Here is a 6,783-nt window from a genome sequence, read left to right on the forward strand (position 1 = left end):
TTAGGGTGGGGCTTGGGGAGAACTCATACTTTTTGGCTGCCCTAACAGTTACTTTCATACATCATTTCAATACAAGCTCAACAAATAAACACAAACATTTATGAAGGCTACAAATGATAGAAATTACTTAATCCATAACGGTATTGCTTGAATGTGGAGCGGAAAAGCTGATAGTGACATGCTTGCTTTTTTCACCAACCAACGTCACAACACAATGATGGGAAAAAAATGCTGGCCAGACACAAATGGCAAATATAAAAAGGTACAGTTTCAATAAAATACTCAAATGAGTAGTAACATTGTTTGATTGTTTGTTTTCTGCGAACGAGGGCGGCAGTAGCTCAGTCGGTAGGGCTTTCGCTTGGGAACCGAAGGGTCTCCGGTTCGAGTCCCTGCCGAGGTGGCACCGAACCCTCAATTGCTCCCCCCCTCGGTAATGGGTGGTAATGTAATGTAAGTCGCTTTGGATAAAAGCGTCTGCTTAATGAGCGTAATGTAATGTGAAGATTAATATCATGTCAATGTATTACTGTGAGCTTGACACTAAACAACAAGCTCATATTGAGCAATTTCACTTTTTGCATGCTAAATGGAAGTGTTGGGTAGCAACATCTTCACACAAAAGAGGCTTCTTCAGCTCCCTGGAAAACGAATACATTCACTTTGTGTTCTGGAGATCAAGCCAAGGAAGGTTCGTACAAAACACATGTGGCCTCTGCACCGCTGTCAATTGGGTTGGAAGGAGAAAACTCATGTTACCATACAATATCAACTTTATTTTCTCACAGATGAGACATTCAGTCGCCACAGTAGCACAGTACAGACGAGAAATGCAAAATCAGTACACACAATATACATACAAGAAACAATACATACAAAGGAAAGAGTATACACAACACACATTTGGATGGATGAGCACAACACACAGACACACTTAGAGTATTAGCTATATCTACAGATACACACGTGTTGCACTTACATCTCATGTTTAACACACACACACACATCATCAACACTAACACTCAGCATTCATACTCACTGGACAGACAGCCTGCACTCAACACCACTTATGGAACCTGCACAGGGTTTACCATCAACTCATACAAAGGATGAACAGGGATTGTTGTGCCTGTATGACTCAGGAAACTACATTCAGAGAGCATACAAACAAACTCAAGCAGCCTGCACCACTACACATTCTGCATGCTCATGTAAACACGCGGCAACAAGTAAAGTTAGTGAAATCAGGTCATGACAGACGCATAGACAGAGAGAGGAGGTGGAGAGAGCAGCTCAGTGCATCGTGGGAAATCCCCCAGCAGTCTAGGCCTATAGCAGCATACAAACTACAGGGTGTGTAAAGAAAACCTAATAAGCTTTCCCTAATCCTAACCCTGCAGCCACACTTCATTGTGACTTCCTCTGAAGTTAATTTCATCTAAAATGCTGCTTCTCAGAAAACCACATGACCATTCCATCATGTTTTCCCTCAGGCTTGGCTTTGTGAAGCTAAATAGTGCTCTGACCATCATGCAGTCGGGACCTTGGTTACTGGCTGCTGTCTTTGTTTTGGGATCCTCTGAGCTGTGTTGTGCCGGACCTCTGCACTCTCAATGTAAAGTACAATGGTATGTTTGTTTATTTTACTTTGAAAATTGGAGTTAGATAAGGTCATGTTTGGATGAACAATCAAGCAACCTTTCATTCACACATGAAAGGTTTTATTTATTTATTTTACGGGCTAATTCACCTCATTTCATGGAATTGTTTCATCTGATATAAGCTATTGACTTAGAGACATTATAAAACAACCAACATACATACCTCCAATTCATGCTCACATTTGGAATAGGTTGTTAAGTTTGGAATAGTGCTCATTAACTTTGCTTAGTTTCACTAAGGTCTCACATTCTCATTATGCATTGTGCATTTTGAAGAAAGGCCTAATTTAGCCATTTGTGTGTGTAAATGTTTAAACTTATTTCACTTTCCATTCATGTCAAATGAGATTAATAGGGTAATGATTCAGTTCAATTTGTTTACAGAAATATTTCCATTGAATACTTCAATTCAAAGCAACATGCACATGTGATTTTCTCATTAGCTGTAATCTTGTTAACTGAACACCACCCAGTGGACACAATCATTTCTATTATTCCCTCTGTGAATAGAAGAAATTCCCCTCAGATGAGGAAAGCAGGATTGGCTTTGGTTGCTTCTTTTCTAAATCTAAAACTGTTTGACTTTTCTTTTAAATTCCATCTTCTTTGTATTCTGTTGGATCTCACACTCAACCAAACAATTATCATTTACATTTGGCGGTTTTCCATGATTATGGACACTTATTAGACCATATACCTCTGCCAATGTGGAACAAGACCCATCCTAACCACCACCATGAAGAGAACATGGGAACTCAACACAGAAAGCCAAACCACTTCAATGCTATGAAGAAAATAATGCACTGTTACAATAATATTAATAATAAAGACTGAAACTGGAAATTCAATTCAACTTCACTTATATACCCATATCACACAACACAACAACACTTTACATACAGAGCATTCACAGAGAATGAGAGAGAAGGGGGCATATTTACCAGTTTACCAGATATTTTTACTAAGAGCAGGACAGGGTCTTCATCTCTACAGGCTTCCACAGCAACCTGTCAGACAAGACAGCACAGAAAACTCTGGGGGGTGGGGGGGGGGGAAGTAGAGTAAATGAAATGCAGTGGTGTTTTAACAATTCAGAAGAATTAGATAGCAATGTTTTTAGTACAACTAGTGCTGTGCTAACAGATGCACTGTTGAAAAACAGCAGACACATCGGTATAACTACATTTCTCCAATTGACCATTGACAATCCAGTACTGTATTATGTTACATTTACATTACAATCATTTAGCAGACGCTTTTATCCAAAGCGACTCACATTACATTACCACCCATTTACAGAGGGGGGAGCAGTTGGGGGTTCGGTGCCTTGCTCAGGGGCACCTCGGCAGAGATTCGAACCGGCGACCCTCCGGTTCCCTACCCACTGAGCTACTGCCTCCCCCTACTGTATGATGCAGCATTACATTTACAAAACACCAATGTTAGGTTATCACTTTGCCAATACTAAACTTGTCCAAAAATATCTTGTATATGTTAATCACAATCTCAACATATTTTATATACGTTAATCACAATCTCAAAATGATCACATCAAACAGTAGTACTCAACATTGCCCAGTAGATGTCACTGTTGCATTAGCTTTACACGATACATGTTTTCTTTTTTAATAACTGATGTGTATTTGTATGTAGATTCTCTATATTAGGTTGTACATTCTCTTCAGTACTTCATGTGTTCAGTAGTCGTTTTTCTTTTCAGGTACTTCTGGGTTCCCTGTCAGGTGGTGTATCAATCCCTCGTTACACAGATTAACAAGTGGCGAACCGCGGCTGGTTGCACCAAGGGAGGACAGAGGTGTCTGTACAAGGTGTGCACGCACACAGGCACGCACACGCACACACACACACACAGTGTTAGTGTAGGGAAGTTGTCTTGAGTTTTTTGAGCTCAGTCAGTGAAGGAGCCACTATCTTGTTCTACAAGAACTTTCTGCCCATCAGCCATAAGCTCCAACTTCCAACTTTGGACACATTTAAAACTAAATTTTCACTCTTATTGGTAAAGCAATTAGAAAGTTGGGCTGTGTTTTGGGCGCGCACGTGCACACACACACACACACACACACACACACACCTTTCAGGTTGCCTCAGTGTGCATTACTTCAAAGGTTGGAAACTTAAATTAGAACGTGATAGTTTACAAACCTGCTAATGTCATTAATCATGGCTTGGTCATTATTTCATCCCACAGCTGCAGTCTGCTTCTGTCCACTTCATAACAGCCAAACACATCACACCCTTCCATGGGCATGTGGAGGACATCAACTTCCGGCTAGTCTCCTATGACTACTTCAGTTGCTGCCATGTTTCGGTAGGCAAAACTAAACAAACAGTTTTTTGCATCATCCCATTCAGATCACGAATCTCCTAGCTTCTCTCCGTAGTTGGTCATTACACCAACACAGCCAATCAAACCCCAGCAATGCCAATGTGGTAAATACATTTGTACTGCAATGCCTCTATTGATTATGTTTTTTAACAAATGCAGGAGTTTGATTTGAAGAGACTAACAGGACAAAATCAGCTGACCAAAAATCCCCCCCAAAAACGTCAAACCTCAAAGAATTATTTAAAAAAAACTCAAACCTAAACCCACAGTACATCTCTCTCACTGTTGTCTCTTACTCTCCCTCCTCTGTCTCCATATCTATCTAGGCCATGTCCATCTCTGAGACCTGGTATTCCATTAAAGACCACGGCACTAATTACTGCAACCTCTATAATCTGATGGAAGGTAAGAGAAGTAAAAATCCTCCCATGGTGCTTTGATGATCAGAATAACCCTGTGCACTGTTCTGTAATATGATTATGCTCAGTGATGCTTACATTTCATTTCATGTTAAATTGTACTTTTTGTGTGTTTGGCGCTGTTTGCTCCAGGTATTGAGTTCTTTGAAACTATTTCAATAACTAAAGCGATTTGTGTTTTCACATTCTGTCTACAGGAAGTGGTCTTACTGAGGTCAGTGGTTACAGAGAGGTCACCAGTGACTTCCTGTGTACCCAGCGTTCCTCTGCCAACTGTATCCTCTACTGAGATTCCCTTTGCTTGCTTTTACTTTCACCTTTTTGATGTATTACAAACACTTCTCAGAGACACACTGATTATGTGCCCCACATTCTAGACACAGAAATTCTGATTCCTTCATTCACAACATTCAAGCTTGGGTTAAAACCAAACATTTTTCTAACGCAGTTTTGTGTCACTAGACTTCAGACAGAACCAGCAGGAGGCAATACACCGTCAGTATGAATATGTAAAGACGGAAAGCCATCCCATCAATGCTCACAAATGCTCAGGTTTACAATAACATTCATGTTTCAGCACAGCCTGACGTCAGTTCACACATATCACATGTCATAACAACAAAATGCGTATACTGTAAATCCAGTTGAGCTTGAGCTCATGGTTAGCGTAGGCTACTGCAGCAAGTTACTGTGATAAAGACTGTACTTTGTAAAAGCTAACTGTCAAATAAATTACAAGTATATCAGGTCTTGGGTTTAAATTGTCAATAATAATAGGGTTAACTAGCTAAACCTAATGAGTGATTATAAATGTTGTCAATGGATGGTTATGATTCAGTACTTTGGCTCCTTGCACAAACAGACAATAACAAAGTCTCAAACAGTCGCTGGTTGAAAGTTTGACTCATTATTTTATGCTCTCTGTAAAAATGAGAAAAAAAAAAAAAAACAATGTCCACCAACAAAGAGCCACTTGGTACCAACGTTGCTCAGAGGTGAGACGCAGCCTGACGAGGGGCATCATTCTTTCTGACACCTAAACCGGTTATCTCTCTTAAAACGATGCTGGGTGGTGCAGGGAGCCGCAGCCTGTGCTGTGTGTGGAGTGCAGGGCAGCTTTTATTAAGGGAGCAATATGCTCAGCTGGGCTTTGTCATCCATCACTGAGCTCGGTTCCCCTCCCCCTCTTACGCTGGACTTAGGTGTGGCAGGGCTCAACACCTGACAGGGCCAAAAATGCACCAGTAATATGTCCCATTTGATAGCACAACTGCTGCCACCTCAAACTGTATTTACATGTGCACATAAAGGAAACATTTTCTTAGCTTTTGCTTAAAAAGCTCCATTCCTATCTGAAAGAAAGCATCTCTGTCATTCAATCTTTACTGCGAGTGAACACACACACACACAAACACACACACACCAGCAAATTCAATGCACTCAGTCATCTGCGCAGATAGAACCAGGGTGAGAACTGTGAAAATGATGCAGCTTTCCTGACCTTTCAAAACATATTCTTCTATAATGGAACCACCTTGCATTAACTGCAGTTCTCGTGAGTTATTTCAGTCAAATTAGTCCCAATTCAGTTTTTGGAATATAGAAATTAATTTATTCTGAAGAAAGTCACAGTAACTTTTCTGGATTAACAAATATTGTCCAACTTAGAACCTCTATCCTGCAACCACTCTGACTCACATTATATACGCATTTCCACAAACTGCAAGGCCCCCTGCTGGTGGGATTATACCATCACTGCTAAAATGGAATGGAATTTGCAATCTTACCGCCATTTTGAAACTCAAAGTGTGCTAAAAAATGTGGCGAGGGCCCTGACAAGATGATGTCACCACTGCAGCCCCTCAACCAGGCCTGACACAGAGGCCTTTCAGAGCAGGAAACACCGATCACTTCCTTAGTGTCTTTCTCCCTGTGTTTGTTGTTCCCGACTGGGCGTGGTTACCAGGTTCCTGTTCCCGCCACCTCATCCACACATATGTTGCCCATCAACCATTCATTGCTCATCAGCTGCCTGCATTTAGGCACCGTGTCATCCACTCAGTTTTGCAGTACTCGTATTTGCCATCTTTTCAAACAGCGCTACTTTCCCGTCTCACATTGCCTGTTTTCCCGGATTTCCAAATCCACACTCTCTCTCGCCCAGTCCAAGTCCAGCCTCCTCACTGAAGTCTCTGCTCCAGGTTGCCGTTGTCAGTAAATGCCTCGTAAAAATCCTTTAAAATTTTGATCTCAGTTTTGTTAGAGGTCTGAGCAGGAGTGCATGGAGCACAAAGCGATGCAACAGTTTAAAGAGTTTGAGTAGTCATGTGGAAGGTATTTAAGGTTTAAACTA

General features: G+C 41.1%; 1 long non-coding RNA gene across 1 annotated transcript; it reads left to right on the forward strand.

Annotated features, from left to right (window-relative positions):
• Nucleotides 1–3,395: 3,395 nt before the first annotated feature.
• Nucleotides 3,396–4,417, forward strand: LOC143016876 (uncharacterized). Its single transcript, XR_012965559.1, has 3 exons — nucleotides 3,396–3,490; nucleotides 3,874–3,993; nucleotides 4,338–4,417. It is a non-coding gene; the product is annotated as an uncharacterized LOC143016876 (long non-coding RNA).
• Nucleotides 4,418–6,783: the final 2,366 nt, after the last annotated feature.

This window comes from Genypterus blacodes, unplaced genomic scaffold (genome assembly GCF_046128005.1).
Source record: "Genypterus blacodes isolate CSIRO-AG114 ecotype Tasmania unplaced genomic scaffold, CSIRO-AGI_Gbla_v1 ptg000250l_1, whole genome shotgun sequence".
NCBI classification, from domain to species: domain Eukaryota; kingdom Metazoa; phylum Chordata; class Actinopteri; order Ophidiiformes; family Ophidiidae; genus Genypterus; species Genypterus blacodes.